Genomic DNA, 12,500 nt, shown 5'->3' with positions numbered 1-12,500 from the left:
TTGACTTTGAACACGACGCATGTATAATTCCTATTTTGCACCTGCGCACAGCGGACTTTTCCCTCCACAGACGCACGTCGGTAAATTAGGGAATGAACTTGCGCTCGCGGGGGCGGTTCAGCGAGAAGAGGAGTGTGTTCCGGCGCAAAACTCCCCTGGTGATATTTTCCAGTTTTAGAAAGCAATTCCGCCACTGACCAGGAAAAAAACAGTCTAAAGACAGCGGCGCGTTGTGCGTTAGTGATATGGTATTTTAAGGGCGCGTGCTTGGCCATAATGTAGCGTGTGAAGAACGCGCATCCACTTTGATTCTCTAATAATTATAAACAGACGCAGCAGTTTTCAATTTTGCAAATACATTATTACAAGGAAAAATATTAACACACGAGGAAATCATTGTTGTGTCCGTGAAGATGTGAAAAAGATCTATCTAGATTTTTTTCTTATTTTTATAATCTAGATTAGGCTACACATTTACCCAAATTATACGCCTGTTTAACCGAAGCTAATTTGTGTGTGTTTCTCCATCATCCCCAATGTCACTTCTCTGTGTTTTACGGCCCTGACGAGAACGCCGGTCTCCTCGGCTGTGAACCGCTCCTGGCGTGCGCCGGCAAACCCGCCGTTATAATAGCAATCCGCCGTTATAATAGCAAACCCGCCGTTATAATAGCAAACCCGCCGTTATAATAGCAATCCGCCGTTATAATAGCGATCCGCCGTTATAATAGCGATCCGCCGTTATAATAGCGATCCGCCGTTATAATAGCAATCCGCCGTTATAATAGCAATCCGCCGTTATAATAGCGATCCGCCGTTATAATAGCGATCCGCCGTTATAATAGCGATCCGCCGTTATAATAGCGATCCGCCGTTATAATAGCAATCCGCCGTTATAATAGCGATCCGCCGTTATAATAGCAATCCGCCGTTATAATAGCGATCCGCCGTTATAATAGCAATCCTCCGTTATAATAGCGATCCGCCGTTATAATAGCAATCCACCGTTATAATAGCAATCCGCCATTATAATAGCAATCCACCGTTATAATAGCGATCCGCCGTTATAATAGCAATCCACCGTTATAATAGCGATCCGCCGTTATAATAGCGATCCGCCGTTATAATAGCAATCCGCCGTTATAATAGCGATCCGCCGTTATAATAGCTATCCGCCGTTATAATAGCAATCCGCCGTTATAATAGCGATCCGCCGTTATAATAGCGATCCGCCGTTATAATAGCTATCCGCCGTTATAATAGCAATCCGCCGTTATAATAGCTATCCGCCGTTATAATAGCGATCCGCCGTTATAATAGCGATCCGCCGTTATAATAGCGATCCGCCGTTATAATAGCGATCCGCCGTTATAATAGCAATCCGCCGTTATAATAGCGATCCGCCGTTATAATAGCAATCCGCCGTTATAATAGCAATCCGCCGTTATAATAGCGATCCGCCGTTATAATAGCGATCCGCCGTTATAATAGCGATCCGCCGTTATAATAGCTATCCGCCGTTATAATAGCGATCCGCCGTTATAATAGCGATCCGCCGTTATAATAGCGATCCGCCGTTATAATAGCGATCCGCCGTTATAATAGCGATCCGCCGTTATAATAGCAATCCGCCGTTATAATAGCGATCCGCCGTTATAATAGCAATCCGCCGTTATAATAGCGATCCGCCGTTATAATAGCGATCCGCCGTTATAATAGCAATCCGCCGTTATAATAGCGATCCGCCGTTATAATAGCGATCCGCCGCTATAATAGCGATCCGCCGTTATAATAGCGATCCGCCGTTATAATAGCAATCCACCGTTATAATAGCAATCCGCCGTTATAATAGCGATCCGCCGTTATAATAGCGATCCGCCGCTATAATAGCGATCCGCCGTTATAATAGCAATCCTCCGTTATAATAGCGATCCGCCGTTATAATAGCAATCCACCGTTATAATAGCAATCCGCCATTATAATAGCAATCCACCGTTATAATAGCGATCCGCCGTTATAATAGCAATCCACCGTTATAATAGCGATCCGCCGTTATAATAGCGATCCGCCGTTATAATAGCAATCCGCCGTTATAATAGCGATCCGCCGTTATAATAGCGATCCGCCGTTATAATAGCTATCCGCCGTTATAATAGCAATCCGCCGTTATAATAGCTATCCGCCGTTATAATAGCGATCCGCCGTTATAATAGCGATCCGCCGTTATAATAGCGATCCGCCGTTATAATAGCAATCCGCCGTTATAATAGCGATCCGCCGTTATAATAGCAATCCGCCGTTATAATAGCAATCCGCCGTTATAATAGCGATCCGCCGTTATAATAGCAATCCGCCGTTATAATAGCAATCCGCCGTTATAATAGCGATCCGCCGTTATAATAGCGATCCGCCGTTATAATAGCTATCCGCCGTTATAATAGCAATCCGCCGTTATAATAGCTATCCGCCGTTATAATAGCGATCCGCCGTTATAATAGCGATCCGCCGTTATAATAGCGATCCGCCGTTATAATAGCAATCCGCCGTTATAATAGCGATCCGCCATTATAATAGCGATCCGCCGTTATAATAGCGATCCGCCGTTATAATAGCAATCCGCCGTTATAATAGCGATCCGCCGTTATAATAGCAATCCGCCGTTATAATAGCGATCCGCCGTTATAATAGCAATCCGCCGTTATAATAGCAATCCACCGTTATAATAGCGATCCGCCGTTATAATAGCGATCCGCCGTTATAATAGCGATCCGCCGTTATAATAGCAATCCGCCGTTATAATAGCAATCCGCCGTTATAATAGCGATCCGCCGTTATAATAGCAATCCGCCGTTATAATAGCGATCCGCCGTTATAATAGCAATCCGCCGTTATAATAGCGATCCGCCGTTATAATAGCAATCCGCCGTTATAATAGCAATCCACCGTTATAATAGCGATCCGCCGTTATAATAGCGATCCGCCGTTATAATAGCGATCCGCCGTTATAATAGCAATCCGCCGTTATAATAGCAATCCGCCGTTATAATAGCGATCCGCCGTTATAATAGCGATCCGCCGTTATAATAGCAATCCGCCGTTATAATAGCGATCCGCCGTTATAATAGCAATCCGCCGTTATAATAGCGATCCGCCGTTATAATAGCGATCCGCCGTTATAATAGCAATCCGCCGTTATAATAGCGATCCGCCGTTATAATAGCGATCCGCCGTTATAATAGCGATCCGCCGTTATAATAGCAATCCGCCGTTATAATAGCAATCCGCCGTTATAATAGCGATCCGCCGTTATAATAGCGATCCGCCGTTATAATAGCGATCCGCCGTTATAATAGCTGTCCGCCGTTATAATAGCAATCCGCCGTTATAATAGCGATCCGCCGTTATAATAGCAATCCGCCGTTATAATAGCGATCCGCCGTTATAATAGCGATCCGCCGTTATAATAGCGATCCGCCGTTATAATAGCAATCCGCCGTTATAATAGCGATCCGCCGTTATAATAGCAATCCGCCGTTATAATAGCAATCCGCCGTTATAATAGCGATCCGCCGTTATAATAGCAATCCGCCGTTATAATAGCAATCCGCCGTTATAATAGCAATCCGCCGTTATAATAGCGATCCGCCGTTATAATAGCAATCCACCGTTATAATAGCAATCCACCGTTATAATAGCAATCCGCCGTTATAATAGCAATCCGCCGTGGAACAAGCGCGCCGGCTCTTAAAGGGAATGTGAGAGGACGCTCTGATTGGTTTATTTCACGTTACGCTCAAACCACACCTATGAATAATGAAGCGACTTCAGACCAACACATTGTAGATTTGCGTCGGGCGCAAGAGTCGTTTATCCCGCCGGTATAAGAGCAACAGCGCCGGGATCCGCCCACAGAGTTACTTGCGTTTCACATTTGATACTTGCGTTTCAGATCGTTAAAATAGGGCCCTAATAGTTTTCACACATTACAACAACAAAAAACATGGAAACATATGATTTTCAAAATCATTTTATTTAATGGCTACACTGCAAAACAAAATTCTGTTTACACACGTCTTGTTTTCCAGCAAAAATATATAAACATTCCTAAATCAAGGTACGTTTACCGCAGAAACACAATGACTGAAGATGTTAAGTGTTGTTCACCCTTCTGGGGTCGATGAACGCTCCGGCGCATTTTGGTGGATTTTTTAAAAAGAACTATAGGTCACTTAGATCATGTGATCATAGATTCCCAGCAAACTGAACACACGAATTGATGAAAATGTACGCCACCAACACATTGTAAATCTCTTAAAAGCATCTGCCAAATGCATAAATGTGTTAAATGCACCAATCTTTTGGCTTTTGTTTTTTGGCTTCATGCAGTTGCTTTTAAAATGACAGTTTCGAAGTTTGTTATGAGGGTTCCAGGATCAGATAAACATTTCCTCTCTGTTTTGGTTTGTTCAAGCACACAATGAGGTCATGCTGTACAGTAATAAGATGAAACACTCCGAGACCAGAAATACCTGTCAACCCAGGAGTGTTTGGCATTTTGAACCCGATCGAGTTTTATGTGTTTAGGCCTGCATGTTGTTCAATTTCAGGCCGTTTCAACAGCCCTAATATAACTTTATTTCTCTCACTGTATCTCACTGACAAAGCCGTTTGTACATTATAAGAAAATGCAATATTTTCTCTTGTTGAGATTCATTTTCAAGGACAGCATAACAAATCCAGCGAGGATAGAAATCAATATGAATCAATATTTTTTTTTTTTAAGAAAATGAAATTTGAGTGTTTCGCTGAAGGACACCTGTCTACAAGGTGAGATGAAAATACAGGCAAACCTCATTAGTTTTCCCTCATAACGTTCCTGCAGGACCTTCACATCGTCGCCGTGTCCCGAGGCCTTGTTACACCGAGAGCCGTTATTATGTGCTTGACTAGCCGGTGCTGCTGAGAACGTGAAAATCATAGAGCATATCGTTCTTCTCATGAGTCCATCATCCTCCCTCTCGGTCCTAAGCGAACATCTGTGAGACGCGTTTGCCCTCTCTGACTGAGTGTGTGTCTCACTCCACGGATCCGGCTTCACATCTTGCCAGCTTTTGTCTCTCTGGCGAACATCGTAATTAATATACATCATGACAGTCATGTTGAGCATAATTCCAAACAGAAAGTCAAAGCTGGAGTTGAAGTGTGAAGAACCGTCGTGCTTTCAGTTGCCATATTTCACAATGACTTCAGACGCTATTATTATCTGTTAAGAAAGGTGATTTCACAATTGCAGACAGTCAAAATGTCAGCTTTCTCTGGCAGGAATATTTAAGCAAATGTTCAATTAAAACCTCCTTTCCAGTTCATCCATCAAGCTTTCATTTTGACTATAATGGAAACTGTCCAACTTCCTTGTAATAGTGTTTTTATATCATGCTGACATCCATATTATTGTGCATTTAATAATTATATTATTCAACAGATTTATTGTGATTACATTCACTGAACGTTTAATTGGTCACTTCACCTTTTTTACTTGACCTTGACCTTTAAGGTCAGAGAAAAAAATATTTTAAAAATCTGCAGGTATAGATGTAAAAAAGTATCTTTCTCCATTGATGGCCATTCAAAAATTATGTTGCAAGCAACATAGAAATATTATTTTATTTAATGTTATCTGGCTGCGTAAACGCATCTTTCTCCATTGCAGTCAAAATGATATGTTGCAAGCATACAAATATTATAATTATAAATAATATTGTTAATATGTTGCCAGTGTTTGATTTATTTATTTATTATTCACATTTTTTATTAATTTATTTTAGGCTCAAGGCTCATCGAATTTTGAAATTAATTTGATTGGTTTGGGACTAATAGCTCAGTTGGTCAAGTCCAGACACATTTATTTCTATAGCGATTTGCACAGATTGTTTCAAAGCAGCTTCACAGTAAAAAAAAACAGTAAAATAACAGTGAACAGTGTCATTATTCAGATCAATACAGTTCAATAACTGTGTCAATGTTGCAAAGTTCATCAATTATGAAGCGCCTTGTTGGTGGACAGTGGACACACCAAGAGAAATTAATAATGAATAAATTTCATGCAATAACGAAAAGTATAAAAAAAAACTAGTTAAATGAAATTAAGTTGGATTATTCTCCAGTATTTCTGTGTATTTTTCTATCTAGAGTGTCGATCAATCACAGCTCACTAGTTTCGCCGATCTTGAACGTCTGGTTTCATGGACTGCTGTTGAGTGAATAATCGCACGCGCTCTTCAGAAAACAGAAGATCATTAAGGTTCAGGTTCATGTCATTCCAGAAGCTTTCAGATGCTGGTATCCGTCTCTGGAGACGTGACATTTCTCTGAATCAGTCGTAAAGGTGCCGCTGATAACGGCTCAGAAGAAACGTTATCGGCTCTCTGTGATTACGGCCATTTCTCTGGAATAGTGACTGACATTATCACATCAGACGTCACGACTCTAATCGCATCAGTTCAAAGAGGACTTTTAGTGGTTCTCTAACTGAAATATAGTCTTGTGAAGTGGGCATACACAGCAAAAATTATTGTATTACTTTGAGTTTTGTTGTTGTTGTTTTCCAGCACAAATATCTAAACGTTCTTAAATCAGGATACATTTACTGGAGAAGAAAAATGACTGAAGATATGATCAAAATGAAGTGAGTTTGTGCTCAAAACAAGAACAAATATCTGCCAATGGAGTCAGAAAAATAAACTTAACTCAAAGGGAAAACAAGCTTTTTTTTCTGACTCCATTAGCAGATATTTGTTCTTGTTTTAAACATAAACTCACTTCATTTTTTCTTTAAACAAGACTTAATATCTGAAGTAATTTTGCTTCTCCAGTAAATGTTTCCTAATTTAAGAATGTTTAGATATTGGTAGTGGAAAACAAGACTGAGGAAGAAAATATTTTTGCAGTGTAGTGTAAAAAAAAAAGACCATTTGACTGACTTGAGGAACCAATCACAGTCTTTTTTGATTGCTTGTGGCATTTAGTGGGCATATGATTATATATAAACAATTTATATATATACATACACAGTAACAATAGATTTTTGAGTCGAACAACGAGTAGAACTAAACTAAGGGGTTAAATACAACGAACTGAACAAGAAACAGGTGCGCAAAGCAATCAGTAACCATGACAACCAATAATGAATGAGAACTCGGGCAAACAGGAACGGGGAAAACCCAAACTAAAACACTATGAAACTAAACATAACCCGTACAGCTTCTTTGTAACTCTATAGCACTTTCTAAATGTGAAAATGAAGTAATTTATTTCAGTGTATGATTAAAAGCAGTTCCTCCAGAGGTTTGTGGATGTCAGATTTAATGTGGACGGGAATGAAAGCAGCCGGTGTGTGTTTGAGGTGTCAGTAATGTCAGCGTGTGTGTAATACAGTCGGCAACAAACAAAGATAACATCAAACGCTCCTATTATGTATTTCCACATACATAAACCAGCTCGCTGTGACAGAAGTGGGCCAGCGTTCACCAGCAGTGTGTGTTGCTTTACAAATGCGCCTGTGATTTTCCCCAGTCAGAGATTTGTCGCGTAATCACATGACGAGTGTGTCTGCCAGCATTAGAGTTTATTGGAAATGTGGATGTACAGACAAATTGCTGTTTGCGAGATAAAAATCCCCAGTCGTGTGTGTTCTTTCAGCGGGGTCAGAGGTCAGCTGGAGCTCTTGTGTTGGTCCGCGGTTATCCACTCGAGCAGGTTAATCGAGACACGAGGTCAAATCAAAGCGAGGATGTAATTCATCATGCTTTTGTCTGTCAGCTCTCTTGGCGTACAAACAGTAAAGGAAGGAATTTCTTATCTCGGACACTGCAAATATTGCGTTTCTGTCTTGTTTTCCAGCACAAACATCTAAACATTATTAAACCCAGATGCATTTTCTGGAGAAGCAAAATTTCATATTTAAGGGCCGTTCACACCAAGAATGATAATTGTAACAATAACTATATTAGCATCCACACCAGTCACTGTCGCTTTAAATGCTCGAGCTCTTTAAAGCAGGATGGATTCTGATTGGCTGTCAGTGTTTTTAACGTTCATAAGCTGGATTGATTCTCTGTGTGGTTATCATTATAGTTGTGCTGTGGACTCTGCTGTTCTTTTACATTCAGAATGATTTTCAAAACTATATCTTTATTGTTATACACTGCAAAAAAATGCTTTTCTTCGTTAGTATTTTTGTCTTGTTTCCAGTCCAAATATCAAAAAAAAAATTATTCAAGATGCATTTACTGGATGAATAAAAGACCATAAGATATTATGTCTTGTTTTCTGGGGAAATAAATCCAAGTGAAGTGAGTTTTTGCTTAAAATAAGTAAAATGATCTGCCAGTAGGGTAAGAAAAATAATCTTGTTTCTGTTTTGAATGAACATTATTTTTATAGATAGGATTATAAGAAACAAAAAAAAGTTTTTTTTGCAGTGTAGCTATTATCCTTGGTGTGAACTGTGAATGAGCCTTAAGTCTTGTTTTCTGACAAATTTATTAAAATTACGCTAATTTATGCTTAAAACAAGAACAAATATCTGCTAATGGGGTCAGGAAAATAATCTTGATTTCACTTTCAATTAAGTTTATTTTTCTGACACAAATTCACTTCATTTTGATACATTTTCCAGTCTTAATATCTTCAAGTAATTTTGCTTCTCCAGTAAATGTATCTTCATTTTAAGAATGTTTAGATATTTGTGCTGGAAATCAAGACGGAAGAAGTTCTCAAACGCTGTTTATCTTGAAATAAACGGTGAAAATGGAAAATGCAAAGTTATTTAGTGATGATATCTATTGAGCTGAATATATTCAGTATGAGCTGTGTGTGTGTGTGTGTGTGTGTGTGTGTGTGTGTGTGTGTGTGTGTGTGTGTGTGTGTGTGTGTGTGTGTGTGTGTGTGTGTGCGCGCGCGCGTTCGTGTCTCTCAGGTCAAAGGTCAGGGCACGGGTCAGCTGACCCCCCACTGCGAAACGCTTGAGACAGCATCTTTTTCTAATATTGTGAATTTAAGGATGGATTTTAATCTCTCAAGGTCTCCAAATCCAATATTACACGACAGATTCAGTGGATGAGAGGAGAATGAATCACGTTTTGTGTCTGACGCGAGTGGAATTGGAAAATCTGGATGTGGTTTGGAGACTGGGGGAAAGCGCGGGGGGTTTATGATCTCACGGACGCTTATTAAATCAGGGTTTACCTTCCCTGTGACCGTGGATCCACTGCAGGTTTGAGAGACGCTCGCTGCCTTTCAGAATTAAATGTTAAATTCCTGACTTTAGAGCATTAATCAGGATCCTGAATTGGAATTAAAATTTGAATATAAGTTCAATTAAAATGGAACCAAACTCGACATAAACAAATTAAACTGAAACTGTTGTGTCAGTTTAAATCAATGAAAATGTAAACGTTAATGTTATTGTTAATGTTTAAATGTTAAAAAGTGAATATATTATAATGAAAAATAGATTGTTATATACACTATTTTTCTTAAAGACCAAGGATGAATACAATTATCAACAGTGATAGCAAAGACATTTATAATGTTACAAAATATTATTTTTTTAAATAAAAGCTGAACATTTCTATTAATCAAAGAATCCTGAAAAATAAAATGTATCAGTTTCCACAAAAATACGAACTGTTTACAGTACGAACACTGATAATAATCATAAATGTGTCTTGAGCATCAGATCATCATAATAATGATTTCTGGAGGATCATGTGACACTGAAGACTGGAGTAATGATGATAAATTCAGCTTTGATCACAGGAATAAATTACACTTTACTGTATATTCACATAGAAAACTGATGATTTACATTATAATCATATTTCACTGTTTTTACTGTATTTTGATCAAATACATTTCAACATCCAATTCAACATTCTGTATGCTGTTGCGGATTTAATTCAGACTCACACATTCTTGAATTCTGCATTTTGCCTGACCCCGGCTGTCATGTTAACGATGATCAGTTTAATGACGTTTCATGAGTTGAGTTGATCATATTTCTGTGCATGAGTCTCGTTCCTCACACACAGCTCCTGCGTCTCCTCTGTTCTCCTGCAGTGACGGAGCGATCTCCGTTATCATGCCTTTGATAAATGAACCTTTTCCTTCTCTTTGTTTTGTTCTGTCTGATCCTCTGGGTCACAACACTTCCCGACTTCCCGCTGTTTTCCTCTTCCTGTGTGTGTGTGTGTGTGTGTGTGTGTGTGTGTGTGTGTGTGTGTGTGTGTGTGTGTGTGTAACATTGGGTGGCAAACGGCCCGGACCTGCCAGACAGCGTGTTACACTTACTGAGAGACACTGCCAAAGAGCGTCTGTGAACAGATCATCACACACACACACACACACACACACACACACACACACACACACACACACACACACACACACACTCACTCACTCACTCACTCACTCACACACACACACACACACACACACACACACTCACTCACTCACTCACTCACACACACACACAGACACTCACGCACACACACACACACACACACACACACTCACTCACTCACTCACTCACTCACTCACACACACACACACACACACACACACACACACACAGACACGCACGCACACAGACACACTCACTCACGCACACACACGCATTTTTTATACTATTAGTACACACACACACACACTCAGACTCACGCACGCACACGCACGCACACAGACACACACACTCACTCATGCACACACACACATGCACACAGGCACACACACACACACAGACACACACAGACACACGCTCTCTCACACACTCACTCACTCACACACGCACACACAGACACACACACTCACTCACGCACACACACACACACGCATTTTTTATACTATTATTACACACACACACACTCAGACTCACGCACACGCACGCACACACACACAGACACACACACTCACTCATGCACACACACACACACACGCAGGCACGCACACACACACACACACACACACACACACACACACTCACTGACGCACGCACACACAGACACACACACTCACTCACGCACACATGCACGCACACACACTCACGCACACACTGGACGAGCTGTGAACTTCCGTGGACCATGACCTTGGATGGCATCCGTGAGAATTGTCCTAATCTGTGTTCTCTTCAGATTGGGATCGGTGTGTATCCAGCCTGCAGAATAACATGTTCAGTGCAGTGCAGTCTGACGTCCTATTATCATTCTGTCTTGACCATTTTTCTCCATTGATGGCTATTCAAACACATCTGTGTATTCTGAATGAAAAAAACAACAACAATATATTGATAATATTTCATTATATTGGAGAAGATGTTCATGGAGGCTCCTAAAATTGTGAAGTTCATGTGTTGTATTGTTGTAATGACGAGAGTCTCTGGTGTCTTGTTGAAATTAAAAGCACATTACATCACAATGTGTTCTCTCTAGATAACAGTGCAACTGGCAGACATGAGTTGCTGTAGTTGTGGTTGCAAGGATGTTCTGGTTGGTTGCAAGGATGTTGCTATGTGCTTCCTGGAGTATTGTTATGGTTGCCATGGTGTTGCTACAACATGTGGTTAGGGTATTCTGTGTTGCTATGCAGCTGTCTGGGTGTTCTGTGTGGTTGTCAGAGTCAAATCAAATCAAGTTACCTTCATTTAAGTTATTCACTTAGAGCGTTGATATGCAGTTGCTAGGGTGGTTGCCAGACTGTTTCTATTTAGTTGGTAGGTTGTTCTGGTGGTTGCAAGGATGTTTTCTGCAGGTTTTACTTTTTGGTTGCTGAGGGTTATGTGCGGTTGCTAGGATGTTCTGGTTGGTTCCCAGGATGTTGCTATGTGGTTAATAGAGTGTTATGTATGGTTACCAGGGTGTTACTATGTGGTTCCTACGGTGTTTTTTGTTTTGTTGCCAGGATGTTGCTATGCAGCTGCTAGGGTGTTCTATGGGGTTGCTATGGTGTTCTGGCTAGTTGCCAGGGTGTTGCAGTTTATAGTGTATGTGGCTATGCAGATGCTAGGGTATTCTGTGTGGTTGCCAGGGTGTTTCTATGTGATGGCTAGGGTATTATTTGTGGTTGCCACTGCCAGAGTGTTCCTATGCTGTTGATAGGGTGTTCTTCATGGTTGCCATGAGTGTTGCTATCTAGTTAGGGTGGTCTGGGTGGTTGCCAGGGTGTTGCTAGGGTGTTTTTTGTGCTTGATTGTTAGGTGCAAAGTGTCAAGTGTCAGTGATACACTGCAAAAATGCTATTCTTACTTGGTATTTTTGTCTTGTTTCCTGTAAAAATGCCTAAAAATTCTTAAATCAAGATGCATGTTCTATATAAGAAAAAGCGCAATATATTTAGTCTTGTTTCCTGGGGGAACAAATCTAAATTAAGTGCGTTTTGCTTAAAACAAGAAAAAGTATCTGAAGAAAAAAAATAGTATTTTCCCTTTGCATTAAGATTATTTTCTT

At 40.4% G+C, this 12,500-nt stretch overlaps 1 protein-coding gene across 2 annotated transcripts in view; it reads left to right on the top strand.

Annotated features, from left to right (window-relative positions):
* The window catches only part of efna5b (ephrin-A5b), a 136,342-nt gene that overhangs the window by 110,752 nt on the left and 13,090 nt on the right, over positions 1 to 12,500 (top strand). The window lies entirely within an intron of this gene.

This window comes from Phoxinus phoxinus (genome assembly GCF_949152265.1).
Source record: "Phoxinus phoxinus genome assembly, chromosome: 15".
In the NCBI taxonomy this organism is placed as follows: Eukaryota; Metazoa; Chordata; class Actinopteri; order Cypriniformes; family Leuciscidae; genus Phoxinus; species Phoxinus phoxinus.
The sequence above is the reverse complement of the archived record's forward strand: the minus strand, read 5'-3'. Positions and strand labels throughout refer to the sequence as shown.